Genomic DNA, 16,677 nt, shown 5'->3' on the forward strand with positions numbered 1-16,677 from the left:
CCTGAGGATTAGGACTTCAGCATATGAATTTTGGGGGAACACAATTCAATGTGTAATAGCCTTCTTGACAAATCAAAGAGAGATGGGAAGTCTACAAGGTCTCCTGGAGGACCATGGAGATACAGTACAAGATTAGAAACGGGAGGTGGCATGTTCTAGGCAGAAGGGATGATGGCCTACAACCTTCCATTTACCCTCCTAAGGGTCCTATGATTTCAAACAAATAGCAGACCATCCAAAAGCTCAAGTGATACCTCAAGAGAATACTAGTTTAGAGAAAAACTGCTGGCAGAGCCATAAATGTCTTAAAGCTAGTTCAAGGGAATGCTGCACTGGCTTTGGGGCTCAGCCAATTTTGTGAATTTCTGCTGATGGCAGGGTGAGCAGAGACAAATCCAAAGGCTGGACTGCATGAGTTATATCACTTTAGATTCCAGCATGGGACGAATATAGAGCAAGACGGAGAAAAACGCTGTCTTCTCACTGGTGACACTGGTGTTTGTGTAAACAAGTAGGATTTAACATCAGTTCTAAAATGAAGAAAAAAAAAAAAAAAGAGTCCAAGTACAGAATTTTTCTGAGTTAAAGCTGAAATGACTGAGAAAAAACACCAAAGTAACTTATCTGGAACTGAGAAGATTGTAATAGCAATAATCATAGTAATAGTAGTAATAAAAATAACAGTGTCATTGTTACTGCATCAGAGAGAACCAGATCCTGATACAGAATATGCTGTGACAAATTAATTTGTGGAAAGAAAGAAAAGCTATGTTTGGTTACACAAGGTCTAAATTTATGGTCTATTAAGTCTGCACCCAGCAAGTTTTCTTTAACCAAGGAGATTCTAAATGATAGAATATTGGGTGGATAACTTGCTATTGGCATACTATTATGAATAACTGGACAGATGTGCAGATTTTATTGGAAAGATAAAAATTATGGTTAAAATTCTTAGTTGTTTTTGTGTGTGTGTGTGTGTCAATATGATCAACATTCCTTACTAATCTCTATGTGTGCTCAGTTGCTCAGTTGTGTCCAACTTTTTGTGACCCTGTGGACTGCAGACTGTCAAGCTCCTCTGTCCATGGGATTCTCTAGGCAAGAAGACTGAAGTGGGTAGCCATTCCCTTCTTCAGGAGACCTTCCCAATCCAGGGATCGAACCCGTGCCTCTTATGTCTCCTGCATTGGCAGGCAGGTTCTTTACCACTGTGCCACCTGGGAAGCCCTGCTAATCTTCATTAAATATCAAATATACATGGGTTACCTAGAGTAACATAAGAATAGGACATTTTTTTTTCTTCTGTAGCTTAAACTCCCTCTACAATACATCCTTCTAATGGTTACTATGACCACTTGGTCACAAAGTCACTCTAGGAGATGTGACCACAGCTGCCCCCATTTCCCACCTCCTGGCCCTTGGCTTTGGTCACCATGAGCTGACTCAGGACAGTGTCAACTTGGCCTTCCTCTCCCTTGATGCCCTTTCAGGTTATGCATGGCCATTGTACCTCTCCCCCATTTAGTACTCACTTTTCCCCTTTACTGAAGTGAAAAGTAGGTTTTATTCTAGAAAGACTATGAAGGCCCTGGTTTTATAAGTTTAATGGCTCTTACAGTAACTCTTCATTTGAAGGGGAAAAAAAAAAGGCTTCCTAAACATGTTTTGCACTATATGTATAAACACATATATATATAAACACACACATATATCTATATACATACACATATGTGTGTCTGTATATATATTTTTATATATATATTTAGGAGTATCATTCTCTCATTCTCTTTCATTCTCACTCCTTGCATCCATTCCCTTCTGTAACGATACCGTCTTTTCCTTCGGGAAGCCTAATCTGCCATCTGTGAGGATAAGGCACACAAGGGCAGCAGCAATCTCTCCTGTGGCTCCATGTCGCCTTCCCTGAGTCAATGTACTGCAGATCAGGGTCCTGAATCGTGAGCAAGTTGCCCCTCCTCTGACTGCCGAGTTGGATGCACAATATCAGGGCCACCTGAGTAAGAACCTGCCAGGGTCCAGCCCCGGTGGATCCAGGGTAATTCGAAGCGGGGACGGCATGGTGAGAGAGATATATAGATTTAGAGAGAGATAAGGAAAGAGTTTGCAGTTAAGAGAATAGAGGAGAGAAAGAGGCTGTACTCCTTGGTTTACATAGAAAGCCAATAAAGCCACGAGACAAGGGACTTGAACCGTCTATGTAGGGCCACAGGCACCCGCTTGAATAGCGGAGGGTGCCCCGCCTTGGGCTCCCTCTTGCATGGGTCTTAGAAGCCCAGGCAAATAAGTAGACATGGCTAGCCTCTATGCCCCACATGGGAATCAGCTAGAAAATAGAGTAAGAAAGAAAAAAAGACACGGGGGAACCAGTACTTCCAGGAACTGGCCCATCCTTTATTGTCCAGAAAAGCTTTTTATACTTTTGGTTATACATAGAGATCAATGGATTATACAAAATTATGCAGTATCAGCAGCCCTGACTCTTATTGAGACCAGGCTTTCTCTCTGCATACCTAGCTGTATACACAAGTCTTAGGTGATTTACATCATCTTCTGGCCAGGAGGCCTATTAGCACTTTACGGCCCTTTTCTGATAAGGGTCTGTCAACCAGAAAACTTATTTGCATTAAAAGTGTTGTTTTTGCTAAAGGCTGGTGCCACTCTCAGAAAGCACTAATTAAGGTTACATTCTTATATAGCAAGGACACGACAATTTATAACAAGGAAAGAGGAGTACAGTGATTTATAACAAAGAGAAAGTTCACTAACTCAAAAGTCTAGTGTTGCTAACATCAAAACTACCATATTCCTTTTTCTATATCCTAATTACATTGATTAATATCCTCCAGGTGCCTAAAAGATAAAGAATATGGAGGCCTGGCAGCAGTCATTGACTCAACAGTGAAACCTATCACCAATATAATTCTTAGCTCTTTAGAAAAGGCTCTATATCTTTAAGATGCTTTAAGCTTCGTGCCTCTCGCGGTTGAGGGGCTGTAAACAATTACAAGTTGTAAAAGTCTCTAACTGTCAGGCAAGTTAGAGAGCCATCAGAGGGGTTTGAGCTGAGACACTCCTTTTATATGCAGGAAACTGTTAACTGGAGCTCTAAGTTAACTCTTTCCAGAGAAAGGTGGTCGGGGATAGCCCCCTGTTATGTCAGAAGAGTGGAAAGCACAGTACAATAATGCAGGCAGACTCCGGTTTTGGGGGTAGATGCTCAGGAAAATCCAGGGGTACCCCTGAGGCCTGATCTCAGCCTTTGCCTTTTGCCACGCCCCCTTCCTCATGACCTTTGCCACGGGCGGGATTCCCCATGCTGGCTCCCAGCAAGAACCCTCTCTGTGATTTGGTTCCTCCCTGACGGCCCCTTCCTTCTAAGCCCTGGGTCCCAGTCATTTGGCTTCTTGGCTTTTCCTAGGCTGTCATGACTACAATGAGGAATGTTTCCTCTCTCTCCTTATTCTCACTACCTTTTTATAGGAATCTGCGGGAATCAACACACTGCATCATCCCACAAAGATGTAAGACCCTCTCTTTTTAGGGTCTTTCATATGTTCTGACATTTCAAAATGAAGATTGGAACTTATGGCAGTAGTTAGGATCGCTCTAAAGGAGCAGATTGTGCTTACTGGAATGATGGGCTTACTGAGGAGGTTTTATACCAATTTGTAAGGGACAGAAGATGACTATTTTGATTTTATTTTTTGTTCTTACTAAATAGAGTGAGAATTAACTTGCAAAATATTCACCTTAAGAAGAGAGTAGTCTGTTAGCAATATTTCAATGTATATGTGAATAAACAAGTAAAGGTGATTTATAAAGAAAAATGTGTACTATTCTAATCAACAGTTATTGTTATCATTCACACTGCCCTGCCACATAATTCTTTACTTAGGTATTTTCCTACACCCAGACAAAATTTGGATAACATATATAATATGTACACACATATTATATATCTCTTTAATATTTGCATATATTACCCACATATAGTAAATCTATCATATGTATCTACTATATACTTACTCTATATCATGCATACATACTTAATATATCATATTTATGTATTTATGTATTTTGTAATATATACCTTACATATATGCATCTTGTGTACCATGTAAAAAATGTATACATATATTATAGTTCTTATATCTTAATTATTTTCATACTTGATGTGATTCTTTTTTTAACAGACAATTTTTGCCTTAGGAAATGAAAGCCAAATGAAAACATTTGGAATCTTGAAGACCTGTGTTAGACTCTTAAATGTTAAATGACGCTATGAATTTCTAAGCTGTGTGCAAACTAAACACATTATTAGAAGTGCTAATATTCAAATGTTGTGAAAATCATGGGTGGGAGCACAAGAGAGGCCTGCGGTGTGCAGTGGAGCCCTCCTGGGGACACAGATGAAATGAGGATGCCAGAGCGGACGGTGATGTAAGTGTGGGAAGTTCTCCCTGGGGTAGGATACAGATTTCTCCTCTCACTTGTCTGATGCTGCAAACAGGGCTCATTTCACCCTAACTGGAGCTTTCCTCATTATTCCTTCTCACTTGCAGACACACGCAGTTTTCTGTGGTGCTCACCAGTCTAGACAGGTGTGATGTGCTAGAATGTTGAAAGGTGAAGGGGCAGAGCCCCTGAGGCTCCCTCGCGAGTGTTGCAGCCAGGTGTCTTTAACTTGGTGGCCTGTTGGACCTGCCAACTGGGAGGGGTGTGTGAGAGGTAAAGTCAGCTGTCCAGCAAGAGGCTTGATGCTGGCTTCATCTTGGCCTTTATCAAGTGTGATTTTTTTTAAAGTGTGGTGGCAGGAATTCCAGAGGGAAAGATGGAGCTATGGCAAGCTGTTAGGATCTAAGATAACGCTACAGGACAAGCCTGGAGAAGCTCGTGTTGGGACCGGCCTTGGAGTCTCTGGCCACAGCTTGTGGAGGCGTTGTGCTAGCTGCTATCTGTGCATTTGCACATTCTCAGTTGTGCTTGTCAACTTGTCATCCTGGGCTGCAATTACCTCTTTGCTAGTTTATTCTCTAATTCACATCACCTGTAGTACAAATCCACTTCCCACTGCACATTGTCCAGTGGCCTCTTGGTGACTCCAGCTCCCGGGGCATCACTTTCAACACTGAGAAAATGGCTTTTCTTCATTGCCTTGCCCTTTCCCCCTTCCTTCTCATCTCGATGGCCTTGTCCAGACAAATATGATCTACTTAAGGTGAAAACTGCAATCCACAGCACACCTTCTGGCCCCTTCAATATCAAAAGTGAATTATCTTTGCCTTAATCTTCCCCTATTGGTAAGGGCTAGGAGGATTAGTACAGGGCAGCCAGGCAGGACAATAAACCAAATTCTTCCACATTCCACATTTTCCTAAATGGATTACTAAAGGTATATTGCTAATCACATCATTTTGTTTATGGAAAAGAGAGAGAGAAAGAAAATCAAACTGCTGTTATCCACTACTAATTACAGATGAGAGAGGATTAAATTGGAAAGAATCTCACTGCAGGAAAATGGCAAAGGAGAAAAATAAAGACGCCTAGTACTGTTCATTTTCAACAGAGAGAACACATAAAGGAAACAGTTTAAGCCTTTCTTCAAGGGAATTTTAGAGGTAATTTGAAGGATTTTTACAATGCAATTTTTTTTTCTGTAAAAATCGAAAGTACATTTTGAGACAAAAAAACTCATGGAAAGGCAAAATTTCCCCAGCATGGACAGGAGAGAAAAGGGTCTTGATAATTTCATAGCAATGGTTTCTTTACTGTGAAATCCCTGATTTTTGTCCCATTGTGGCTACCTTCTGCCTAGGATCTTCTATTCCCTTCTATTATCATAAGCTTTACACCCAAGCCATCTAAACAGGCATACTTCCCAGTGTGACTTTGAAACTTTATCGGTCAGGCTAAATGAATCTTAGCCTGCAATGTAGAATACATGTTCTCATGCCTCAGAAATGCACTGTTCATTTTCAGGTATGTCAAGGAATAAATTAGTTTCCTGCTTGATGCAACATAACAATTTTGTGCCTCACTGTGATCTTTATGCCAATTGAACTTGTCTGCTAAGAAAGGTTTTGAAAGCTAACAGCCTTAGACCTCCCAATGCAGTGAATTCATATTATCCATCCCACAAACACAGTGTGACCTGCAAAACCGACCTTGGGACAGTTGCCAAGTTTTCAGTAGCACTTCAATTTCTGTAAGTATCCATTATTAAGGAATAAAATGAGCCCTCTTAAACTGTTTTAAAATGGGATAGTATAATTTTTTTTACAATTTTTAAAATTATTCTGGTACACATACCTAATGCTTGACTTGACTTGTGTCCTATAATGTGCAATGCAGCTAGACTAAGACTTCAGTGATTCCATAATAAATAGGGAAATATAATTGTGAATATTTATAGAAATGGAAGTGTCATTTCTTTAGAGAAGTTATGGTGATCAACACTAAGGACCTTACATGGAACAACTGACCGGTTCAAAATTGAGAAAGGAGTACTTCAAGGCTGTATATTGTCACCCTGTTTATTTAAACTTATATGCAGAGCAAGCACACCATGCTAGATGAGTTACAAGCTGGAATCAAGATTGCTGGGAGAAATATCTACAGCCTCAGATATGCAGATGGTACCACTCTAACGGCAGAAAATGAAGAAGAACTAAGGGCTTCTTGATAAGGGTGAAAGAGGAGAGTGAAAAGGCCAGCTTAAAACACAACATTAAAAAACTAAGATCATAGCATCCCAGTCCCATCACTTCATGGCAAATAGAAGGGGAAAAAGTGGAAGCAGTGACATATTTCCTCTTCTTGGGCTCTAAAATCACCGTGGATGGTGACTGCAGCCAGGAAATTAGAAGACGATTGTTTTTTGGAAAGAAAGCTATGACAAACCTAGACAGTGTATTTGCTTTTTGCAAAGACATCACTATGCTGACAAAGGTCCATATAGTCAAGGCTATGGTCTTTCCAGTAGTCATGTATGAATGTGAGAAATGGAATATAAAGAAAGCTGAGCACTAAAGAATTGATGCTTTTGAACTGTGGTGTTGGAGGAGACTCTTGAGAGTGGCTTGGACAGCAAGAAGATCCAATCAGTCAAACCTAAAGGAAATAAGTCCTGAATATTCATTGGAAGGACTGAGGCTGAAGCTGAAGCTCCAATACTCTGGCTACCTGCTGAGAATGAAAGGTTGTTGTTGAATGAAAAAAGACAGCTGGGATTCTTGGCCTCCGGAGGAGAAGAATTTAATCTGGGGCCAGAGACGAGGCTTGATCGCTCAGAGTTTTGTGTAATAAAGTTTTATTAAAGTATAAAGGGGACAGAGAAAGCTTCTGACATAGGCATCAGAAGGGGGCGGAAAGAGTACCCCCCTGCTAGTCTTTAGCTGGATGTTATATAGTCACTACAAAGTCACTTCAGTCATGTTCGACTCTGTGCGACCCCATAGACGGCAGCCCACCAGGCTCCCCTGTCCCTGGAATTCTCCGGGCAAGAACACTGGAGTGGGGTGCCACTGCCTTCTCCAATTATATAGTCACTAGCAGTCTGTTAATGAATGAAAGGAATGTCTTAAAACTCAGAATGGCACCAGGCCCCTCACCCATAAGATGCATTTTGGGATAATCTTGGCACCAAATGGTTCATCCTGGGCCATAAAATGATTAACCTGAGTCTTGTAGAAGGACAGATTACCATACAAATAGTTTCGTTTACATAGATTAGGGGAACAATATCTGAGTATAACATACTGGTTTGTCAAGTAGGTTCTGAGATATTAGGCAGAACCGACTTGAAGACAGAGTTTGGGGTAAATGCATAGTACATTAGCATAGCTTAAGACAAACACTTCCATAAGAAAAATGCATTGGTTATCTCAAGGTTTGAGAATAGTTAATTTAAGTGAAACCAGGTATCATTATGGCAACACAGTATTCTAAAAAAAAACCTCCTTTTAAATTTGTATAGAGAAGGAAAAAAATATCGCTAGTTTATTTCCTCCTGCCGCTTAAGAGAGATAAAAACGTCTGACACTTGCAGGCTATTTCCTCTGTTTGGAGACCCCTGGCCTTCCTGCCTGTTACCCTCTCAAGAACAACTGACTTATTGGAAAAGACCTTGATGCTGGGAGAGATTGAAGGCAGAGGAAGAAGAGCATGACAGAGAATGAGATGGCTGGACAGCATCACCGATTCAAATGGACATGAACTTGGGCAAACTCCGGGAGATGATGGCAGAGACGGAGGCCTATTCTGCAGTCCATGGAGTCACAAAGAGTCGGACGTGACCTGGCCACTGAACAACAATAACATCAAATGGTGAGCTGAATTTTGTAGGAAAACAAGCAGAACAAGCTAAACACTAATGTGATGTTATTTTGTCTGTTAATACAGATCAGCCTGTTCCTAGTGAAACCCAGAGGTTAACTGAAAAAAGCAGTTGCAGAAAAAAAGTTCATTATAATGTAAATGATATGATTTCAGCTTAGAGGGGAAGCATAGGTAACAGAAATCTTTAGATCATTTTCATACTTTATTTGAGATATTCATCTCTACTTTTCCCAAAATAAAAATGGTACTGTATCTACAGTATTGTAACTTTTGCACATAAATCTAATGGCAAAATAGCCACTAGGATTTAATTCTTTTGAGTTGGAGATCCATTGGATCATTTATTTCAAATTAATTATTGAGCATTTACCACCCTCCACACGTGACAGAGGTTACAACTGTGATGGGATATTTACACCCTGAGCCCCAACGGAGATCACCGCTCAACAGTTTTGAGATCACACTATTTCTCCCTCTTCCAAGGCCAATAGTCATCCCAGTCTCCTTGGACTCACAGCTGCCTCCATACCAGAGCTGTGATCTGTGGCTGTGGTGGAGAATCTTCTCTTTGAGAAGAGATCTTCCTGGGGGTGAATGGGCCAGGGCTGTAACATCTCTACCCCAGAAACAAGTGACACTGCAGATCTGCCTGGCAACTTGAAATCCAAACAGCACAGTTTGGGCTTCACTTTCTCCTGAAGTTGGTTTACACATCTGGAGGAGGTCCTAATATCCTCTTGTTCAGTCAGTCAGTCATGTCCGAGTCTTTGTGACCTCATGGACTGCAGCACGCCAGGCTTCCCTGTCCATCACCAACTCCCAGAGTTTGCTCAAATTCATGGCCATTGAGTCAGTGATGCCATCCAACCATCTCATCCTCTGTCCTCCCCTTTTCCTCCTGCCTTCAACCTTTCCCAGCATCAGGGTCTTTTCTAATGAGTCAGTTTTTCACATCAGGTGGCCAAAGTATTGGAGTTTCAGCTTCAACATCAGTCCTTCCGATGAATATTCAGGACTGATTTCGTTTAGGATGTACTGGTTGGATCTCCTTGCAGTCTAAGGGACTCTCAAGAGTCTTCTCCAACAACACACTTCAGAAGCATTAATTCTTCGGCGCTCAGCTTTCTTTATAGTCCAAGTCTCACATCCATACATGACTACTGGAAAAACCATAGCTTTGACTTAGACAGACCTTTGCTGGCCAAGTAATGTCTCTGCTTTTAAATATGCTGTCTAGGTTGGTCATAACTTTTCTTCCAAGGAGTAAGTGTCTTTTAATTTCATGGCTATTAGATCCTTACCCCCACTTTGATTTAGGGAATATTCATGAATTGTCAAGTTCTGACTGATTCTACACTTTTTGGCTTCCCATTCTTTCCCCTCAGTAAGTCAAATCTTTTCTCATGCTTATAACCAGAAATAGAGATTCCCAAGTGAACTCTATAAGAGGTCTGCTGAGCTACTTGGGGAGAGGAGAGAGCTGGGCATTTTGAACTATCCAGGTAGTGGGTGGTAACTACAGACACAAGCCCTAGTGCCAGTTGACAGCTGAGCACATGTGAGAGGCTGGAAGGGACGAGGCGCATCAAGGACACTGATGTCTCTACCTGAAAAGAGTCTGATCTTAACATCAATATCTGGCACCAGGAACAGGGATTCACAAAACTCTGCCAGCAAGGAAAGTGCTATTGGGTCGAACAAGATGGAATTGAGAGAGGGCTCCCAGGAGGGAGCTGTGCTTACCTGAATCCATATATAAGCAGTTCTCATTTATTTCCACAGACATTCAAAGTGTCACTCATATGAGGATAGATTGCTTTCCTATACCTGTGTAGGGGAAAAAAAAAAAAAGGAAGAAATTATCTTACGGAATCCACTTGTATGTTATAAAACGTATAGAGGAGAACATGTCATATTTTACAGAGGTATACGAAATCCATGTCTAACCACTGCCTAGTTTGAAAACTGCCTTTTAGTTAAGTTGTTCTGAATTGATTCTCACTCCTTTTCTAACTATAAAAGTGTACCTGTTTAGATAATATTTGAGCACCACATGACTCAAAGCAATCAAACATTGACCAAGTAGCATTTGGAAAATTTATTTAAAAAGTATCCTGTGTTACTAAATGATCCACACCCCCAACACATGCCTACAAAATGCTTTAATTCATTGGTTTCCAACCTGGAATCTCACATTTCCCACATAGTCCATTTTGATACTTTTTAAAACAGTAAGAGTTTTGAAGAATCTTGAAGACAGTAGGTTGAAAATATTTTAAAAGTTTTTCAGACATATGAAATGCTATTCGATTCATCCATAAGAAAATTTCATTTGCCAAGTCAAAATCATTCGAACATATGTGGTTTTATATGGCTCATCCTAAATAATTTGGATTCTCTAAGAGAATCTTAGGATAGAGTCTACTTCTAGAAAGGCACAATTTATACATTTTAGGTTTTTCTGCTAAGTATCTATAAATTATCAAGAAAAACCACATTAGCAAGTCTAGTGGTATTCACACTAATTCAGAGTTTGTGTTAGAGCTCTTATGTATTTGCAAGCTGCTGAAATAATATCTGCTCATGTTTGTTTTTTCTATGATTAAAAAAATTATTATTGTTATTTATGTTTATCTACACTGAGTGACGTGCTAAATTTTTAAGACTAAAGTTTCCTAGGAATCATGTCCCAGACATACCAAGGGTGGGGGTGTTTTAGTCAGCTCCAGCTGCTATAACAACTTAGCAAAGGCCAGTTGGCTTAAACAATAGTTTATTTTACATAGTTCTGGATGCTGTGAAGTTCAGGGGATCAAGTTCTTGGCCAAGTTGGTATTTGGTGAAAACCTATTTTATAGCTTTTAAACAAATGCCTTCTCTAACTGTGTGCTCACATGGCCTTTCCCTGGCAGGTAAAATAACTTTGAATCTCTCTTGTCCTTTTCTTATAAGGGAACTATTTCCACTGATGAGGATCCCACTCTTATGATGTAATCTAACCCTAATTATCTTTCAAAGACCCCCATCTTTGTGAACTTGTGCAGACACAAACATTCAACCCATAACAGGGTAAGGACAAGGAACTGCAATTTTTAACAGATTTCCTAAGTGAATATTAACACATTATTGACCAGAAACATATCAATATGTCTTTTCTTCCATGAATATTATTGACCAGAGTTTTAAAATATTCACTTACTTAACAAATCTCAGGCTATGGGTGTTAGTTTCTGCAAAAATCCCCCAGTCCATAATGTGTTAAGCAAGTACTTTTTACTTATTTTAATTTAAAATTTATGGCAATTGTATGTGGTGTAGTCTACAACTGGAAGTTTTAAAAAAGAGTACTGAAAATTCAGCAAGACAAGAATTTGCCAAGGTCTGACAAAATTATGATTGATTTCAAATATGTGATTTCCCCTACTTGTTTCAAGCCCTTTGTGTACTTGTTAGTTTTCATCTGTCTAGAATCTTTTGCATATCAGTCTAAGTCAAATAACAGTCACTTGACTGTATTAAGGCTGAGAAATATATTGGCTACCTGAAAAGAACAGTTGTGTTCTTGGAAAAATAGACGTTGTTGGTCATTCTAAGTATAAGCCAAAAGTACAACACTAAGAAGTCACTGGAAAGAGTATAAAGAGAGCCATCTGAACAATCTATTCTTCATCATGATACTTTGTCAGCTAGGCATTGACTCTTGATAGGAATACCACAATTCCTTTGTTTACAAAGGCTGAAGTAACCTGAACCTGAATTTGATGACATGTAACTTAGTAGACTCATATTTATAATATGAAGTATGAATCATATTTACTTCTGTAAGTCAGAGGGTCACGATGTGGCCTTTTGTCATTGAATTCTCCCTTTCCTCAAATGCCAGGGCACTGCTAACCACATCAGTGATGCTCCTTGAAAACATCATGCCATGGTTCACCTAGTGATGCCAGCTCCTGACCTGGGAACATCAAGCTTCCCACTCGAGCTACTGAGCTGAAAAATCCTTGTTGTCTCCCTTTAACTGCACCTCAAATTGAGGCTCACTCTTCCCCCAAGATCTTACACACCATCAAAGGAGAGAGAATTTTCATTTCTAGCTTCTTTGAAAGCTTATGTTATCAATGATATGCTCAGATGCTGCAGGTTAAAATCTTTAGGATTTGGGTGCTAAGTAATAAGTAGCATATCAGACACAAATTGACTCAGCCCTAATGAAAATTCTCAATGAAAATGTATGTCTGCTGTGAAGTGGTCCCACAAGATATCATGAAATTGTACAGCACAAATATCATGTTATTAGTTTGGCAATAGCAAATATGCTCTAGTATTGAATTAAGATATTTCCTAAATGTTTAATATAGCTCAGAATAACCATGAAGTAATAATTAGCATAAAGAGGCAGCAGAGGACAGTCCTCAAGAGAAAAATAGAGTTAAAATTTTGAAGTTTGAATGTTTAAAATACTATTTTTTACATATACAGGCCACCTAACAGCAGCAAAATATATATTTTTCTCAAGTACACATGAGACATTCTCTAGTACGCACAATATGTTTGGCCACAAAACTAACATCTTAAAAGGTTGAAATCATACAAAAGATCTTTTCTGATCACAATTAAGTTAAACAAGAAACTAGTAACAGAAGGAAAATTGGAAAATTCACTCATAAGTGGAAATTAAACAACACACTCTTAAAAATTAGACAAAAAAAAAAATAACATGAAAAGCAGGAAAGTACCTGAATACACAAAAACTTATGGAATGCAGTGAAAGCAGTGCTAAAAGTGAAATTTCTAGCTGTAAAAAGAAGAAAGGTCTCAAGTCCATAATTAAACTTATATTTTAAAGAACTAGAAAAAGTAGAGTAAACTAAACCCAAAAGTAGCAATAGAAATGAAACAATAAATATTAGTAGGATGATAAATAGAATGAATTTTTAAAAACAGAGGAAATTAATGAAAGTAAAAACTAATTCTTTGAAAAGATCAACAAAATTAACAAAATTTTAGCTACACTGAGTAAGAAAAGGGGAGAGAAGACATAAATTACTAAAATAAAAAATGAGACTGCAGATACATTGATTTTACAGAATAAAGTGAAAGTGAAAGTCACTCAGTCCTGTCCGACTCTTTGCGACCCCATGGACTATACAGTCCATGGAATTCTCTAGACCAGAACACTGGAGTGGGTAGCTGTACCCTTCTCCAGGGGATCTTCCCAACCCAGGGATCGAAGTCAGGTCTGCTGCATTGCAGGCAGATTCTTCACCAGCTGAGCCACAAGGGACACCCTTACAGGATAAAAATAATTATAAAACAATACTATAAGACTTTTTTACACAGATTGATAATCTAGATTAAATGGAAAAATTCTGAGGAACACACTTACCATGGTTGAAGTATAAAGAATAGAAAAACTTGAACAGACCAATAGCTAGTAACAAAGGATGAATCACTAATGAAAACCTTACAATAAATAAAAGTCATGGAACAGAAGGCTTCAATATGAGTTCTATCAAATATTTAAAGAAGAATCAACACCAATTCTTTTCAAACTCTCCTAAAAACTAGAGAAGAGGGAATACTTCCTAACTCATTCTATTAAGATAACATTACCCTGATAACAAAGCCAATCAAAGATATGATAAGAAAATAAAGCTACAGGACTTCCCTGGTGGTACAGTGGACAAGAATATGCTTGCCAGTGTAAGGGACATAGGTTCGATCCCTGGTCCAAGAAGATTCCACATACCACAGAGCAACTGAAACCTGTGAACTACAACTACTGAGCCCATATGCCACAACTACTGGAGCCTGTGTACCTAGAGCCTGTGCTCTTCAACAAGAGAAGCCACCACAATGAGAAAACCATGTACCATGATGAAGGGTAGCTCCTGGCTCATCACAACTAGAGAAAGCCCACGCACAACAACAAAGACAACCAAATAAATACATTAATTAATTAAAAAAATAAACTACAGAATAATATCCCTTTAAGAATAATGATGCAAAAATAGTTAACCAAGTACTATCAAAAAGATTATAAGCATTAACAATTAGTATTTGTTCTGAGAATGCAAGGATGGCTCACCATACAAAATTCAATCAATGTAATACAGGTTAAAAAAAAAATCACATGGTAATCTCAATAGGTTGAGGAAAAAAAAACACTTTATGCAATTCAACACCATTTCATGATTAAAAAAGAAAAATCACTCAAACAAGCAACAGAAGAAAAAACTTCTTAAGTATGATAAAGGTTATATATGAAACAAAAAAATGATAGCTAACATTATACTTAATGGTGAGACACTGAAAAACTTTCACTTAAGATTAGGAACAAGACAAATATGCCAACTTTTGCCACTGGTATTCAACATAAAGTTGGAAGTTCTATCAACAGCAGTAGGGCAAGAAATTATAAAAGGCATGTACATTGTGAAGAAAGAACCAAAATTATCCCTTTTCAAGTAACATAATCTGACATGTAGAAAATCTTAAATATGTCATAAAAAGGCATGAAAGTTAATAAGCAAGTTCAGTAAAGTTGTAAAATACAAAATCAAGAAACAAAAATGAGTAGTGTTTCTATATGCTAACAAACAATTTGAAAAAAATTAGAAAAATAATTCCATTTACAGTAGCATCAAAAATAATGAAATACTTGGGAATAAACAATCTAGTAAACTGAAACTTATTTGCTGAAAACTATAGAATATTTCTAAGCCTTTGACTGTGTGGATCACAATAAACTGTGGAAAATTCTGAGAGAGATGGGAATACCAGACCACCTGACCTGCCTCTTGAGAAATCTGTATGCAGGTCAGGAAGCAACAGTTAGAACTGGACATGGAACAACAGACTGGTTCCAAATAGGAAAAGGAGTGCATCAAGGCTGTATATTGTCACCCTGCTTATTTAACTTATATGCAGAGTACATCATGAGAAACGCTGGACTGGAAGAAGCACAAGCAGGAATCAAGATTGCTGGGAGAAATATCAATAACCTCAGATATGCAGATGACACCACCCTTATGGCAGAAAGTGAAGAGGAACTAAAAAGCCTCTTGATGAAAGTGAAAGAGGAGAGTGAAAAAGTTGGCTTAAAGCTCAACATTCAGAAAATGAAGATCATGGCATCTGGTCCCATCACTTCATGGGAAATAGATGGGGAAACAGTGGACACAGTGTCAGACTTTATTTTTTTTTGGTTCCAAAATCACTGCAATGGTGACTGCAGCCATGAAATTAAAAGACGCTTACTCCTTGGAAGAAAAGTTATGACCAACCTAGATAGCATATTCAAAAGCAGAGACATTACTTTGCTGACAAAGGTCCATCTAGTCAAGGCTATGGTTTTTCTTGTGGTCATGTATGGATGTGAGAGTTGGACTGTGAAGAAGGCTGAGTGCCGAAGAATTGATGCTTTTGAACTGTGGTGTTGGAGAAGACTCTTGAGAGTCCCTTGGACTGCAAGGAGATCCAACCAGTTCATTCTGAAGGAGATCAACCCTGGGATTTCTTTGGAAGGACTGATGCTAAATCTGAAATTCCAGTACTTTGGCCACCTCATGAGAAGAGTTGACTCATTGGAAAAGACCCTGAGGCTGGGAGGGATTGGGGGTAGGAGGAGAAGGGGACAACAGAGGATGAGATGGCTGGATGGCATCACTGACTCGATGGACGTGAGTCTGAGTGAACTCCGGGAGTTGGTGATGGACAGGGAGGCCTGGCGTGCTGCAATTCATGGGGTCGCAAAGAGTCGGACACGACTGAGTGACTGAACTGAACTGAACTGAACTGATAGAATATTTCTGAAAGAAACTGAGGAAGACATAAATGTATAGAAAGACACTCTGTGTTTATGATTGGAAGACTAAATATTGTTGAGATGGTGATATGACCCAAAGAGATCTACAGATTTAACATAATTATCAAAATACTAATGATTTTTGGTAGAAACAGGAAAATTCATACTAAAATTCATATGAAATTTTAAGAGGCCATAGCTAAAATGTTGGTAAAGAACAAACTTGGATAACTCAAAAATTCCTAATTTCAAAACTTACAAAAAGTCTATATATTCCAAATAGCATGGTACTGCCATAAAGACAGACATATGCATTAATAGAATACAAAAGAAATTTGAGAAATAAATCCTCTCACATATCATTAAATGATTTTTGATAAGGCTGTTAAGACCATTAAGTAGGGAAAACCAAACAGTTTTTTAACCAAATGGTGCTGGGAAAATGGGATATTCACATGCAAAAAATAAAAACGAAGTGGGACTCATATGACATGCAGAAATCAACTCAA

Source organism: Budorcas taxicolor, chromosome X (genome assembly GCF_023091745.1).
Source record: "Budorcas taxicolor isolate Tak-1 chromosome X, Takin1.1, whole genome shotgun sequence".
Classification (NCBI taxonomy): Eukaryota; Metazoa; Chordata; class Mammalia; order Artiodactyla; family Bovidae; genus Budorcas; species Budorcas taxicolor.